This window comes from Phyllostomus discolor, chromosome 6 (assembly GCF_004126475.2).
Source record: "Phyllostomus discolor isolate MPI-MPIP mPhyDis1 chromosome 6, mPhyDis1.pri.v3, whole genome shotgun sequence".
Taxonomy (NCBI): domain Eukaryota; kingdom Metazoa; phylum Chordata; class Mammalia; order Chiroptera; family Phyllostomidae; genus Phyllostomus; species Phyllostomus discolor.
In genome coordinates this window covers 50983700-50999997 of record NC_040908.2, presented here as the reverse complement: position 1 = coordinate 50999997, position 16298 = coordinate 50983700, and the positions used below count along the sequence as shown (strand labels likewise).

Sequence of the window (16298 nt, the reverse complement as noted above, 5' to 3'; positions counted from 1 at the left end):
GGCCAAATTGGTCTTGGAGGACCTGTCAAAGTTGCCAGAGTTGATCTGGGTGAATTGAGTACAGTAGAATGAGCTCAGTTAGGATCAGGTCCAGCTGGACTGGTCAAAGCTTGTCAGGATGGATCACTCGAAATTGTCCTAGCTGGTTTGGCAGGAACTGTGAAAGATGTAGGAGTCTGTCTGGATGACTTTACTGCAGTATGTTTAGCTGAGGTCATATCTGGCCAAGCAGGGCTGGTCAGAGTTGGTTGAAATAGGCCACGCTAGTCTGGCAGGACCTGTCAAAGACGCAGTAGTTGGTCTAAATGAATTGGCTGCACTAGGCTGAACTGAGTTAGAACCAGGCCAACCAGTGTTGGCCACAGCAGGCTGACATGATGCCAGACACAGTGGCCTGTGAGGAATTCGTCAAACTTGAGGCTTGCCCAAGTTAAGAAAAGGCAAAGATACCAACTTGACCTTGCCAGGAGGTGGCAGCTTATACTGAGATGGAGATGAACACTCTTTTTCAGCATCACCATGTGTTTTCTGGCATCTGACTTGAGATTTCTCAGGACCTTTGCCCTCATGTGTGGTTATCCAGACATCATTTGGTTGCTGGGGGCAGCTAGGGGGCTTTGGGGTTGCTTGAGTTTCCCAGAGCTTGGGAGGAAGACAGTTTAATTTTCTTATCAGTCTTCTTCCCCAGTGCATGGAAAACCTGCACAGACTCCAGCGTGTGCGTACCTAGGGAGCTTTGAGGCTTTTTGAAGGTCTCTTGGGTCAGCTCAGGTTGATTTTTCTTTTGCTTCATCTTGGGAAGTGTTGGCTTCTCTTCACCCTTGATGTTGTTCCCTGATTGCTTGCTCTCTTTGGCTTTCTTGGGAGTTGTTGACTTTGTTTCTTTTGTTCTTTTCCTGCCCATGGCTCTTTGTTTTCCTGTTCCTGCTGGATGCAGCTTTCTGAGGCTCGCTCTCAGAATGCCTGGCTGTGCTGACAGGAACCCTGTCACTGGCTGCAGCATTGCAAATATGCATGTCTCCAAAGCATATGCAATCTGGGCTCTTTGCCTTGATTTTGGCCTTGGGAGCTCCACTAATGGGCTTAGAGCATTTATGTTTGTTCTTCTGGCTCTATGATGAGCCTTACTTGACTTTTTCTGAACCTCATTCAACTTGATGCCTCTGGTTTCTTTGCTTTTGATCACCTTGGGACCTTTAGATTGATGAAGGTCATCTAAAGAATTTACAACCTGTGGAAAGTGAATATTTTCCATCTGTGTAGTGATGTCTGCAGAACCATCATTAGATTAAGTCCCATTTTCATGTGTCCCATGGTTCTTAAGACTCAGGCCATTCTCTCTGAGACCAGCATTTTCACAACCAGGCTGCTTTTCTGGGCCAAGGGCATGAAAGCAGGCCTGGAGCTGGTGAATATTAGGGGCTTCTAAAGGGAGCCACAGAGAATCTTGGTTTTATATTGGGACCTGGTAGGCATCCAGAGGCTTTGAAATGTTGGCTTTAACATTGTCCCAATTCTTACTCTCTTTCCGTTCCTGGTTTGGCACTGGAGGCAGTGCCAGGAGATTACTAGATCTCTGGACTGGAGCTACCTTTGAAATGTCTCCAAGTGCAGGCAGTGGATTACTCTCAAGTGTCTGTGTATTTCTGCTACTGCAGGACTTGGGGAAGTCTGGAGTTTGTGGTAGACAAAATGTTTGGCTTGGAGGTTGCAATCCCAGGGAAATCTCCATTCCCAGGGAACTCTCTATTAACACAAAGGAATGAAGGGGAAGGAATCAGTCTCTGATAAGCAAGATGCTCCCTGTATCCCCAATTATGTACTTTCCAACAATGGGGAAGGCATTTCTACTAGCTCTTCTTAAGGATCATGAACAGCACCCTACACTAAGAGCTAGAGGGCAGTGGTTTTTTTCTTCTTATTGGTGGTCATTTGATATCATCAGGCCATGATTTTGTTGGTATTTCACAGGGCTGTTGTTAGTCAAATAAAAAGTAAAAGTGACATTTTGATATCATTGTTCCATGATTTTCTATGTATTTCACAGAGTTGTGTGAATCAAATAGAAAGTAAAAGTGATTTTTAAAATGGTTTACAGTAACATTCTCATATAGAATTCTTTTAATTCTTTCCACTGTCCTGAGAAAAAAACACTTCACTCTACAAAATAGGAGAGGGACTGGAGTTCTTCCTGATGAAATGGATAAGCACAGACAGATTCTTAGGCTGCTTGCTATGGATGTGATGTGATCTTGGAACACAAGGTCTTAAATCCTGATGTAAAGCAAGGAAGTGAGGGAAAGTAAAACTGGCATGATCACCATAAGAGTTCTGAAATCCCTTTACAAATAGGCTAAGGCAATCAATGAAGGAAGGGAGTTCATCACAGTGTGGTAGTACAGGGGGAATAATCAGGTAGGGCAGTGAAAAGGGTGGTATCTCTTGGTCCACTCTTGCAGGTCATGTACATGGAGCATACATGGCTGTTAGAGTGTCCTACATTCCCACCTGTATCAGGTGTTCTAGTGAAGACTCTGAAATTGGAGAGCATTGATTGCGGGTAGCAGTTCTTAATGTCACAGCACTTAAATTCTACCTGAGTCACTTCCCAGCAACGGATTGACCCTATTTTTGAATGGTGAGTTTATTCTTCTTCCTTCTTACTCTTTGTACTCACCTTAAAAACTTGTCTGTGCGATGGGTTGAGCAGACACAGAGGAATAGATTCCCAAGGTGCAGTCTGGTGGTACCACATTTGAGGGCTGAACTTCCTTACTACATTGGCCAAGTGTGGTTGAGGGACAGAGGCGCTGCTCTGTATGTAAGAAACAAAATAGCCATAGGATTAGAAGTTGGGGCTGAGTTCTCCATATGGCAGAGGCCCCAAAGGGCCTTGATTACAGCAATATCCCTGACTTCCTTCCTGTTAGAGGACAAGCTATGTCCCTGATTTAGAATCTGAAATGGTGCCATCTGAAAAAACTTGGCAGAAAGTGATGGACACAGAGGGTTCATGTTATTGGCATCTGAAGTGGTATCATACTGGGATGCCATGGACATGGAAGAAACAGCTGTGTCCTGGTCAATGACAGTCACAGTGAAGTCTCTGAGTGATGATGACTCCTTTTTAGAGCCTCTTGTGATAGCCCACTCAAAAGTACCAGGATTTTAAGCAACTGAGGTGGAGATCTGGCTCTGGCCAGCACGTCCAGACAATATAATTATGCCAGCATGTTGATAAGGGTAGGCATAACCCATGAGTGTTTGGAAAGAGGTATTAGAGTCTTAAGGCAATAGCCATGCTGAACTGGCAGCTGAAGCAGACTCCAGAGAAATTGCAGATTCTTCCCAATAGGGAGGCTGCATTGCTCACTACTGAAACGGAGAGCTGCAGGGAATTTGAAGTTCCATGAAAAAGTGGAAATCCTCTGTGGGGAACAAGAGAACCATGAAAAAAATCAGTGAGATCTATGAACTCTCACTATGTTTGAAGAATACCCGTATCTTTAGATTGTTGCTGTAGGAAAGCCTGTAATAACCATAGTCACTGAGATATCAATGTCACACAGCTTATGATGGTTGTAAGTGCTGGACCAGTTTGCTGCTCTTCTGTATTCACTGCCCTTGCTCCCAAAGGGGGCAACAACGTGCAGAAGACCCAACTGGTTAGGTTCATGTGCTGTTCTCCAGGCTAAAAGCAACCTCTCCTTGCCCTATATTTCCCTTAAACCTGCAGTGGTGTTGATTTTTATGCTGTTTCCTAGAATTGAAGCATTTTAGAAATAGGACTCATTAGAGAACCAATATTCTAACATCCTAATTTCATGAGCGTATAAACTGAGGCACAGAGACTCCAGAGGGGCTGGTTTAAGTCCTCCCATTATGTTAGTATTATTCCTGGGCTACATAGCATCCTGACTGCATTGCTGGGATTCTGCTCAGAGCATTACACAGCCATAAACTGGGAACAATACAACTTCTAATATCACAGGATTTTTTTGTCCATGAGAAAACAGTACAGCTGTTACCATTGTAGTCTTCAGTGTCTCATTTTGCCTGATTAGTTCACATGCTCTCTGTTAGAATTCACATATAGCTGAGCCCAGCTGGTAAATTTAAATGCTTGATTTTACTTTTTTAAAGCCTGTTTTCTAATTCTCTATCAGTATGACTGTCTGACCATGAGATTCTCAAGAACTGTTACTTTTTTTAAAATCCATCATTTAAACTCTCTGAGGTTTAGGCTATTTAACTATAAAGTAGCTATAATAGTAATAACAGCAATAATTCATACATGAGTATTAATTTAAATATGATTTATAGTTCTGAAAAAACAGAAAATGTCATGAAAAACATATCACACAACTAAAAAATATAGAGACATTAATAAAAAGTGGGGTGTGCAAACATTCAGAAGAAGGCAACCAAGTATGTGGGAGCTGAGTCCAGTTGCTCTGGCACACCACATGAACACTTAGCTGAATTCCAAAAACCAAAGTGAACAGTCAATGGAATCTTACTTGATACAGTGTTTGGACACCAAAGAGTACTGAGGACACTTCAAAACAGGGGCATATAAGATGCAGTTGGAGTTGAGACTACCAGTCAGTCAATTAGAGGGAAGAACCGCCCCCTGCCCCTGCCACCCCAAATGAGCCACCCACAAGCAAAGCCCAAATAAAACAAGAGAACCCACACAAACTGATTAAAGGGCAACCCTAGAGCATGCAGAGCAGGAGGTCAAAGAGACTACCACTGAGTTCCACAGAACTCCTACTACAGAAGTGCACTCCCTGAAGACAGGCAGGCAAAACAGAGCATCCTGAGTTGCAGAAACAAATAAAAAGAATCACCTGAAATGGAGAGACATGAAAGAAACCCCAATCGAAGGGGATGGAGGAATTCCCAGAAAAAGGGCTAAGTGAAATTGAGGCAAGCAGTCTATCAGGCATGGAATCCCAGAAAGTGGTTATAGGGATGCTCAAGAAACTCAGTGACAACAAGGAACTGAGTGGGAACTAAAGCAGCATGAAAAATAGAAACTATGAACACAAACTGGGAAGAAATGAAGAATATAATGTCTGAAAGGAAATACACACTAGAAGGAATTAAGAACAGATTGGATGGAGCAGAGCACCAAATCAGTGAGCTGGAAGAAAAGATAGAAAGAAATACCCAGGCAAAGCAACAAAACTAAAAATGACTCAAAAGCACAAAGAGAGTTAAAGGGAACTCTTAGGGAATGTTAAGGGAATGTTAAGAACAACATTCACATCATAGGAATATCAGAAGGAGAAAAAAAAACAGCAAGGGATAGAAAACCTGTTTGAAAAAAATGACAGAAGAGTTCCCTACATTTGTGAGGGAATAAGTCACGCAAATTCAGGAAACACAGAGGATCCCTAGCAAGATGAACCCAAAGAGGCCTACTCCAAGACACATGATAATTAAAATGCCCAATCTTAAAGACAAAGGGAGAATCTTAAAGGCAGCAAAGGGGAAATAGGTAATAGCACTCAAGGTAGCTTTGAGAAGGCTAGCAGTTGATTTCTCAACAGAGACACTGAAAATTAGAAGGGAATGGTAGGAAGTATTCCAAGTAATGTTAGGCAAAGGACTGCAACTAAGACTACTCTACCCAGAAAGACCATCATTTAAAATGGAGGCAAAAATAAGGAGTTTCCCAAACAAAAGAAGGCTAATAGAATACATCTCCACCAAACCAGCACTGCAAGACATGCTAAAGGGACTGCTTGAAGAAGATGAAGGAAAAGAGTGAGAGACAGAGGAACACTGCTACAAAGGGAAAATGACAATGAATAAATACCTGTTAATAATAACCTTAAATGTAAATAGATTAAATGTTCCAATCAAAAGAAATAGGGTAGTTGAATGGATAAAAAAATATGACTTGCATATATGCTGCCTATGAGAGACCCTCCTCAGAAGAAAGGACCTACAGAGACCAAAAGTGAACATTTGGAAAAAATATTCCAAGCAAATGGACAGGGTAAAAAGGCCCAGGGAGCAATACTTACATCACACAAAATAGAGTTAAAAACAAAGGCCATAAAAAGAGACAGAGAAGGACACTGAATATTACTGAAGGGTAGAATGCATCAAGAAAATATAAACATTGTAAGCATATACACACCCAACATAGAAGCACCCACATATATAAGGAAAATCTTGGAGGACAGTTCAAGAAAGATATAAATAGCAACACACCTATAGTCAGGAATTTTAACACTCATTGTCAACAATGGATAGATCTTCCAAAAAAAAATCAATAAGGAATTGTGGCACTGAATGACATTCTAGATCAAATGGATTTAACTGATGTATATATAGAACCATTCTCCCCAAAGAAGCAAAATACACATTCTTTTCAAGTACACATGGAACATTCAAAGATAGAACACACGATAGGACACAAAACAAGGCTCAACAAATTCAAGAAAATGGAAATCATATCAAGCATTTTCTCAGATCACAATGGCTTGACACTGTAAACCAACCTCAAGGAAAAAACTCAAAACAAATGAAATCCATGGGAACTGTATCACGTTTTATTAAACAATAAATGGGCTAACAACAAGATCAAGGAAGAAATCAAAAAATTTCTGGAAACAAATGAAAATGAACACACAACAGCTCAGAACCCATGGGACACAGTGAAGGAAGTCCTGGGAGGGAAGTTCATAGCATTACAGGTCTACCAAAAAAAATAGAGACATTTCAGACTTCTGGCCAAGATGGAGGCATAAGTAGACACACTGTGCTTCCTCACACAACCAAAAGAAGGACAACAACAATTTAAAAACAAACAAACAAAACAACCAGAACTGACAGAAAATCGAACTGTATGGAAGTCTGACAACCAGGGAGTTGAAGAAGAAACATCCATCCAGACTGGTAGGAGGGGCAGAGAAGGGCGCTCAGAGAGGACTGAAGACAAGGAAGCAGCTTTTGGCTGTCCCACATTTGCTCACAGATAAACCGGGAGGAACGATTGGGGAGTGAGACAGGCCATGCAACCCAGAGCTCCAGCGTAGGGGAATAAAGCCTCAAACCACTGATTAAAAACACCTGTGGGGGTTGAGACAGCAGCAGGAGAAACTCCCAGCCTTGTGGGAGAGTTAGTTGAAGAAATCCACAGGGTCCTAGAATGTGCACAAGCCCACCCACAAGGAAATCAGCACCAGAAGGGCCCAATTTGCTTGGGGGAAGCAGAGGAAGTGACTGAAAGCCAGCAGAGAGCGGAGAAAGAACCATTGTTCCCTCTCAGACCCCTTCCCCACATATAGCATCACAACAAAGCAATGAGGGTTACCACTCCCAGGTGAATACCTAAGGTTCTTCTCCTCACTACTAACAGGCACCTCAAGACAAAAAAAAATATGGCCCAAATGAAAGAACAGATCAAAGCTCCAGAAAAAACACAACTAAGCAACAAAGAGATAGCCAGCCTATCAGATGCACAGCTCAAAACACTGGTAATCAGGATGCTCACAGAATTGGTTGAATTTGGTCGCAAATTAGACGAAGAAGTGAAGGCTATGCTAAGTGAAACAAAGGAAAATGTACAGGGAACTAAAAGTGATGGGAAGGAAACTGGGACTCAAATCAACAGTGTGGATCAGAAGGAAGAAAGAAACAACCAAACAGAAAAGAATGAAGAAACAAGAATTCAAAAAAAAAAATGAGGAGAAGCTTAGGAACTTCCAGGACATCTTTAAATAGTCCCACATCTGAATTATAGGGGTACCAGAAGGAGAAGAGGAAGAGCAACAAGCAGAAAAGTTATTTGAACAAATAATAAAGGAGAACTTCCCCAACCTGGCAAAGGAAATAGACTTCTAGGAAGCTCAGGAAGCTCAGAGAGTCCCAAAGAGGTTGGACCCAAGGAGGAACACACCAAGGCACATCATAATTACATTAGCTAAGGTAAAAATGAAGGAGATAATCCTAGAAGCAGCGAGAGATAAGGAGGCACTTACCTACAAAGGAGTTCCCATCAGACTGTCAGCTGATTTCTCAAAAGAGAACTTGCAGGCAAGAAGGGGCTGGAAAGAAGTATTCCAAGTCATGAAAGGCAAGGACCTACATCCAAGGTTGCTCTATACAGCCAAGCTTTCATTTAGAATGGAAGGGCAGATAAAGCACTTCTCAGATAAGGTCAAGTTGAAGGAGTTCATCATCACCAAGCCCTTATTTTATGAAATGTTAAAGGGACTTATCTAAGAAAAAGAAGATAAAAAACATGTATAGTAAAATGACAGCAAACTCACAATTATTAACAACCACACCTAAAACAAAAACAAAAGCAAACTAAGCAAACAACTAGAACAGGAACAGAACCACAGAAGTGGAGATCACATGGAGGGTTACCAACAGGGGAGTGGGAGGGGAAGAGAGGGGAAAAAGGTACAGAGAATAAGTAGCATAGATGGTAGGTAGAAAATAGACAGAGGAAGGGTAAGAACAGTACAGGAAATGTAGAAGCCAAAGAACTTATATGTACGACCCATGGACATGAACTAAAGCAGGGGGAATGTGGGTGGGAGGGGGTGTGCAGGACGGAGGAAAGTGAAGGGGGGAGAATGGGACAACTGTAATAGCATAATTAATAAAATATATTTTAAAAATAAAATATTTCAAATAAACAACCTAACCCTACATCTACAAGAAAAAGAGAATGACAAACAAAGCCCAGATTGAGTAGAAGGAAAAGAATAATAAGATCAGAGCAAAATTAAATGACATAGAGACTGACAGACAACTGAAAGGATCAATACATCCCGGAGCTAGTTCTTTGAAAAGATAAACAAAATCGACAAGCCTTTAACAAACTCATCAAGAAAAAAGGAGAGAGGACACAAATAAGTAAAGTCAGAATGAAAGAGGAGAAACTGCAACTGATACGACATAAATACAAAGAATTGTTAAGAAATTACTATGAACAACTATGCACAAGAAATTTGAAAATCTGGACGAAGTAGACAAGTTGATAAAAACATTTAATCCTCCAAAACTGAGTCAAGAAGAAGTGGAAAGCCTGAATACACCAACAACAGCTAGTGAAATTGAAGCAGTAATTAAAAATCTCCTGGCACACAAAAACCCTAGATTGGATGGCTTCCCAGGAGAATTTTATTAAACACTTATGGAAGAGCTAACCATGAACCTTCTAGACTATTCCAAAAAATCCAGGAACAGGGAAGACTCCAAAACTTTTTTATGAGGTAAGCATTATCTAATTCCAAAACAAGATAAAGACACAACAAAGAAAGAAAACTATAGGCCAATATTGCAGATGAACATAGATGCTAAAATCCTCAACAAAATATTGGCAAACCAGATGCAGCAACACATTAAAAAGATCATACACCATGATCAAATGGGACTCATTCCAGGGATGAAAGGATGGTGCAACATATGCAAATCAGTAAATATAATGCATTACATAAACAAAATGAAAGAAAAAAAACACATGATCATATCAATAGATGCTGAAAAAGTATTTGATAAAGTACAGCATCAATTTATGATAAAAGCACTCAGCAAAGTGGGAGTAGAGGGAGCACACTTTCAAATAATAAAAGTCATATATGAGAAACATACAGCCAACATCATATTCAATGGGCAAAACTAAAAGCTTTCACCACTTCTATTCAGAATAGTATTAGAAGTTCTAAGCACAGTGATCAGACAAGAAAAAGAAATAAAAGGCATCCAAATTGTGAAGGAGGAAGTAAAACTGTCATTGTTTGCAGATGACATGATAGTGTACATAGAAAATCCTATAGACTCCACCAAAAAACTAATCAGCCTAATAAATGAAATAGCAGGATACAAAGTCAATATTCAGAAATTGAAGGCATTTTTGTACACTAACAATGAGATATCAGAAATAAAATCCTATTAGGAAATAAATCCCATTGACTATAGTAAGAAGAAAAATAAAATAGCTAGGAATAAACTTAACCAAGGAGGTAAAGGACCTGTATTCAGAAAACTAAAGAACACTGAAGAAAGAAATTAAGAAAGACACAAATAAATGGATGCATATACTCTGTTCATGGACTGGAAGAATTAACGTCATTAAAATGTCCATACTGCCCAAAGCAATCTATGGATTAAACACAATCCCTATGAAAATACCAATGACATACTTCACAGATATAGAACAAATTGCAAAAATTTCTGGAGAACCATAAACAGCCCGGAATAGCCTCATCAATTTTGAGAAAGAAGAACAAAGTAGGAGGGGTCACAATACCTGATATCAAACTATATTACAAGGCCACTGTAATCAAAACAGCCTGGTACTGGCATAAGAACAGACACATAGATCAATAAAACAGAATGGAGAGCCCAGGAATAAACCCATGTCTCTATAGTCAACTAATATTGGACAAAGGGAGCAGGAGCATAAAATGAAGTAAAAATAGCCTCTTCAATAAATGGCGCTGGGAAATCTGGACAGGTACATGCAAAAAAATGAAACTCGATCACCAACTTACACCATACAAAAAAATAAACTCAAGATAGACAAAAGACTTAAATATAAGTCATGACACCATAAAAGTCCTGATGAGAACATAGGCAGGAAAATTTCAGATATTCCAGGCAGCAATATTTTCACTGATTTGTCCTCTAAGGCAAGGGATATAAGGGAAAGAATTAGCAAATGAATCTACATCAGATTAAAAAGCTTCTGCATGGCTAAAAAAGACAACAACAAAATGAAAAGTGAACCAACTGCATGGGAAAGCATATTTGCCAATGATACCTTGGACAAGGGCTTGATATCCAAAATATATAAAGAACTCACATGACTCCGCACCGGAGCAAAGGACTTAAACAGACACTTCTCCAAGGAGGACATACAGAAGGCCCATAGACATATGAAAAGATGCTCAACATCATTAACTATCAGGGAGATGCAAGTTAATACCACAATGAGATACCACCTCACACCCATTAGAATGACCATCATTAACAAATCAACAAAAAACAAGTGCTGGTGAAATTGTGGAAAGAAGGGAATTTCTTCTTTCCACTGGTGCAGCCACTGTGGAAAACAGTATGGAATTTCCTCAAAAAACTAAAAATGGAACTGCCTTTTGACCCGCTGATTCCACTGCTGGTATTATACCTTAAGAATCCTGAAACACCAATTCAAATCAATCAGTGCACCTCTATGTCCATAGCAGTGTTATTTACAATAGCCAGGTGCTGAACACAGCCTAAATGCCCATCAGTGAATGAGTGGGTATAAAACACTGAACCATTTACACAATGGAATACAATGCAGCACAAAGAAAGAAGGAGATCCTACGCCTTCTCGGCAGCATGGATGGATCTGGAGAGCATTATGGTAAGTGAAATAAGCCAGGCCGAGAAAGACAAACACTATATGATCTTACCTATAAGTGGAACCTAATTAACAAAACAAACAAATGAGCCAAAGAGAACCAGAGATGTGAAAATGAAGAACAAATTTGGCAGTGACCAGAGGGGTGGGGAGAAGGGGATAACAGGAGAAAGAATGGGGAGGGTCAAGTCAAGCAACATGTACAAAGGACCCATGGACATGCACAACAGGGTGGGGATTGAGTGTGGGAGGAGGGGTGGAGAAGGGGTTGGGTGGGGTAGAGGAGAACAACGGAATGGAAAACATGGGACAACTGTAACTGAACAACAATAAAAAAAAATTGGGGCATGTAGCAAGCATAAAGCCTAATGAATTTACTAATAAGTGAAGTTCTGTTTTACACATGCAATATCATAACAGAGCATATTGCTTATTTTATTTTAGTGAATAGTAGTAACCTCCCCCCCCCCCGCCACCACAAAAATCACCAGCCCACAATAGAGATCATTTTGAATGAATTACTATCCAGGGCTATGGAGAGAGAAGATATTTAGTAAAAATTACATAATAAGGAACAAAATGCAATAAATGGGGATATATCAGTAGCCCCATATATGAAGACAAATATTTCAGTGAAAACTGGTAGAAAACAGAGAGCAAAGTAACTGGAAAGGAGTTCTATTCTTGTGCTCATTCATGTGCATCTGAATATCACCCAGCAAGTAACAGATGTGAGTCCAGTAGAAATACATATTCCAATTAATATAACCATGAAACAAACACAAGAGAACACTTAAAAAAAATATCATGAAGGTTTATATTTATCTTAAAACCTAGGTAATAATCGTCTTCACCATACTGGATCATGTCATACCCAAAGCTTAAAAACTGTCACCATTGGTATCTAATAAAAAAAAAATTTTATGTGGGAAACCCCAAGGGACTCCACAGCATTGTTTTCAGGTAAATGTGAAATTGGGCACATGGGGCTTGACTTTGTTTACTTAGAATGGTAAGATCTAAAAGAGATGATAGCTGTTTATCAATGTGCTGTCTGTGTTTGGAAGAAAACAACTATAAAAATGAAAACAAGCTTTCACTCAAAACCTACTTACCACACAAAGGAATTACTCTTTATTTTCTTTTTTAAATTATTTCATTGTTGTTCAAGTTACACCATACCCAAAAATAAATTCAAGGTAGATAAAGACTTAAATATAAGCTGTGACACCATAAAAGTCCTAGAGGAAAACATAGGCAGGAAAATCTCAGACATTCCACACAGCAACATTTTTACCAATTTGTCCCCTACAGCAAGAGACATAAAGGAAAGAATAAGGAAAGGAAAGGAAGGGAAAGGAAGGGAAAGGAAGGGAAGGGGAGGGAAGGGGAGGGAAGGGGAGGGAAGGGGGGAAGGGGAGGGAAGGGAAGGGAAGGGAAGGGAAAGGAAAGGAGAAAATGGGACCTCATCAAATTAAAAAGCTTCTGCATGGCTAAAGAAAACAGCATTAAAATGAAAAGAGAACCAGTAATATGGGAAAACATATTTCCCAATGATACCTCAGACAAGGGAATTACTCTTTCTGAGTCAAGGTAGGATACATCATTTAAGAACTTAAAATTGCCCTGGCTGGCGTAGCTCAGTGGATTGAGCTCGGGCTGTGAACCAAAGTGTCGCAGGTTCGATTCCCAGTCAGGGTGCATGCCTGGGTTGCAGGCCATGACCCCCAGCAACTGCACACTGATGTTTCTCTCTCTCTCTATCTCCCTCCCTTCCCTCTCTAAAAATAAATAAATAAAAATCTTTAAAAAATCAAAATGCATTTATTTAAAAAATACTGAAACAAAACAATATACACTTTAAAAAAGAACTTAAATTTGTTTTAATAGACAAAACTTCTACATAGTTTAAAAATCAGAATGAAGTGAAATACTGAAAATGCTGTTTCTTCCACCCCACCCCAGAAAAACACTTTATTAAGTTCTCATTTAGAGGAAACATCATCTCTAAAATACAGTTTTTAAATGTTATATTCAAAATTGTCAAGTGTCATCTGTGTTCAGAGAGGTAATAAAAAAACAACTGAATATGACTTTGTGGTTGAGCTGCTTTGCCTAGTGATAGCTTGCTCTGGCATCACTTCCCTTCCTAGTCTATTACTGTGATTTCTAAAATCACTTTTTTGTCCTACTCTGAGCAGGTAACCTACACTTTTTCAAGCTTTAAATTAAAATCTTTGTTTCCCTTCAATGTTCCATTCCAAACTGCCCTTTTAGCTTTTGAGAACTTCTTTATTGCTGCCTTTCTTCATTCTTACAATTTCTTCTCCTTCATTCTTGTCTTTTCCCCTCCCTCCTGGTTCTCATTGTTGGTCTGTGCTATCACAACAATCCTAAACTATTTTAAATATAAATACTGACCCCTTATAGCCCAGTCCTCTCTCCCTATTTTCCCTTTTCACCTAGTTTGGACAGAAAGTCCCCCCAAACAGGTGAATATTACTTTTCAAAGGGCACTAAATAAAATACTAAAGTTGAACCTTTATTTGTGGGAGACCATTACACATGAGACATCCTAGATTTCATCTTCTATAGAGGTGTCCTTTAGGACTCCATTTTGTAAAACAAAGGGATTAGAGAAAACACTCAATGTAATATCCTGTTGTAACAAATGAGGGAAAAACAGGTTTAGTGAGAGACTCAATGACTTGTCCAAAATCACATAGCTAGTAAATATCAAAACCAAAACTGAAATTAGGTCTGCAGGTTTCTACATCAAAACTTGTCCCCTTTGTTTTATGCTATTTTGAATCTACTGCTAAAATGAAAGGTGAAAATATTTATTGAAAACTTATAAAAGTTTCTTTTCTTACCTGACATGGTCAAAGAAGAAGAGGAAGTATCAGCTGGAAATGCAAGAGATGAGGAGAAAAAACCAGATGCCTGATCAGCTGAAGCCATGGAGCACATGTGTCCAGGACAAAGGTCACTCACTGATCACACTGGTCACTGGTCATTGGTTACTGGTCACTGGTCAGTTGTGAAAATCCAAATTTATTTACAGACCACTCCATGGAAACCCCAAGATTCTACCAGGTGGTGGTCTGTTTGGTGGGAGAATGATGTCACAAAGCAGGCAGTTTAAAGAGATGAGAGAACCCATAAGGAGTCAGATTCCCAACAAGAAGACAGGATTGGATGGAGGGAGTTGTGGGAGAGGGAAACCAACCCCTGAATGGCAGAGCTCTGAGGGCTGATGTGGTAGTCCACAAGGCAGATGTGATACTCTCACTTTCCCCAGACTCTTATGTTAGGGAAAGAATCATCTCAATGTTTCTTACAGACATTCATTAATGTAATTAAAGAGTAGTAACTTATAGCCTCTATATTATATTGTATAACATATATGTCTACCGTTATATATTATTAATGTCCTCAGGAAGAAAGAAAGGGGCCTATAGGTTGCACAATCACAGCTTTTCTGAGGTTTCATGAGATCATCTGATCATTGAATTTACTGTACCTTTCTTTGCAGGAACAGACAAAGGGATTAAGGAGCTCTCTTCTGTAACTTGGTTAAAGAGTAAAAGAAAGTTTGTTGAGTGCATACTGTGGAGAATGAAGTGGTCCAAGGCTTCTTGCTTTTAGTTCCCTCTCCTTGAATCTTACCTTCCTTGGGCTGGGCTGGTCAGGGCCAGTTTGGACTTGCATCTCTCTCCTGCTCTCCTTTGCTTTTTCTTCTCCATTCTCAGCATTGTTCTGAGATGAGCCTTGATCTTGCATTCTCACTCTCTTGGGTGTTATGTCCTGTCACCTGTGAGCAGCGGGTTCTTCCCCTCAGTGTCTGAGACTTGCCCAAATAGAGTCTGCCCCTTACAAGCAAATGCCAAACAACTAGGAGTGAGCTCCTTGCAAACCTTGCCACTCCCAGCCTGTGGTTGCAGTTCTCTCGACCAGATTTTGCCTCCTGTGGCTCCTTGGCCCCTGAAGCAATGCTGCCATCCTGTCCTTTTACACAGCAGAGGCATTCATGGTACTCTCCCTTTTCCTTCTCACATAAAGTGTGCCCAGTGTGGCAGTTACTGTAGTCTCCTCCCCCTTGCAAACAGCCATTGTAGAATTTTGGGGCTTTAGGATTCTCTGTCTGCCATGTTTGGGTGCAAGGCCAGGCAGAAATGAAGAGGAGACTAGTTAGAGAAAGTCAAGGCCATTCATGGAGAACAGGGAATAGGCAAGGTGAAAGTGTGCAGAAAAAGGACATTTGTGTGGATTTTTCGGTTTCTGTGAGAAACGAGTTGACACGCTGTGGCCTCATTTTGCATTAACAGAATGTGTGTGCTAGGTACTCCAGAAACTGCCAGGGATTCTGTTCAGTAGACAGAATAATCTTAAATGTATTTTCCACTTTGTTTCATGTCATATCAGCTCATCTTTATCACTCATTGGTATGTTTGTAGAACATAGACTGCATCCATTCCCTGTATCAATGCTCTGCTTTTGTCCACATGTCTTTTTCCTAGTGAAATTTTTAAAGATTCTATCATTGTAAGACATATTGCATGCTTTTCTCCTGATGAATTTACTTAAAGCATCACAAACCAACCTGTCCTGATGGGCATTGTGGAGACACTTAAAAAGAGGTCTGTGTGAAAGGCACTGTGGTGGGTTATGCTGTGTACCAAGCCTAAGGGAGAAATGTGTGGCATCAGCCCGCCTTGGCCTGGCTGCCTCCTTTTCTCTTGCCCTAGTTAGTGCTGCTCATGCTAACCACTCTTGTGACTGTGAGTGAGGTCTGACATGCTACTGACCTACACAGGGTGGGGCCAAAGAAGGTGTACAGTTGTTTGTGTGGAACGTAATACAATAATTAATAAATACTAACATAAGAATAAACTCTTTCGTGTACTCACAACTGCAC

General features: G+C 40.2%; 1 pseudogene; it reads right to left on the bottom strand.

Annotated features, from left to right (window-relative positions):
• Window positions 1-204: 204 nt before the first annotated feature.
• LOC114498530 lies at window positions 205-14260 on the bottom strand (annotated as a pseudogene).
• Window positions 14261-16298: the final 2038 nt, after the last annotated feature.